Here is a 1078-nt window from a genome sequence, read left to right on the forward strand (position 1 = left end):
AACTTGGGATATATGAAGTATGAATCCAGGAAAATGAAAGTTACCAAAAATGAATTGGGACACATAAAGATCAATATCCTAGACATTAGTGAGTTGAAAATGGAATGGTAGTGGCCATTTTAAAGTAGACAGTCATGTGATTTACTATGCCTGGAATGACAAATTGTCAAAAAGAGCATTTCAAGATCTGTTTTGAAGTACAAACTATTTGCGATAGGATAATATCCATACACCTATAATATGACTATTATTCAAATCTGTGCAGCAACTACTAAAGCCAATAAAGAAAAGATTGAAGAAACTTACCATTTTTTCCATTCTGAAATTGGTCAACCATGTAATCAAAATGCATTGATAATTATTGGTGATTGCAATGTGAAAATTGGTAACAAAGCAGAAGGATCAGCAATTGGAAACTATAGAAATGATGCTGGAGATCACATGATAGAATTTTTCAAGACCTATGACGGCCATATCACCCTGAATGAACACAATCATGTCTGATCTAGGAAGCTAAGCAGGGTTGGGAATACCAGGTGCTGTAGCCTTTGGAGTCCTGGTGTGGTGAAGTGGTTTAATGCACTGGACTGCAAAGTTGGTTTGAACTGCAAGGTCCATGGTTCAAGCTCACTAGTTGCTCCTCAGAAATCCTATGCAGGGTTGCTGTGGGTTGGAGCTGACTCAGTGGCACTTAAAAACAACAACATGACTTATTTAATAGAAACATCTTTTAAAAACAACATTAAAATTGGCTATACATGTGGACCTCACCAGATGGTGAACATAACAGGAAAATCAACTGCAAAGAGATAATGGAGATGCTCAATATCATTGGCCCAACAAGGCCAGGACTGACTGTGTAACAGATCATTAATTGTTCATATTCAAGTTTAGGCTGAAGCTGAAGAAATTTAAAACAAGTTTAAGAGGGCAAAAATATGACCTTAAGTATTGTTGTTGTTGTTGTTGCTGTTGTTGTTAAGTGTCATCAAGTCAGTACTGACTCATAGCGACCTGATGCACAGCAGAATGAAACACTGCCTGATCCTGAGCCAGCCTCACTACTGTTGCCACGCTT

This window comes from Chrysochloris asiatica, unplaced genomic scaffold (genome assembly GCF_000296735.1).
Source record: "Chrysochloris asiatica unplaced genomic scaffold, ChrAsi1.0 scaffold00005, whole genome shotgun sequence".
Classification (NCBI taxonomy): Eukaryota; Metazoa; Chordata; class Mammalia; order Afrosoricida; family Chrysochloridae; genus Chrysochloris; species Chrysochloris asiatica.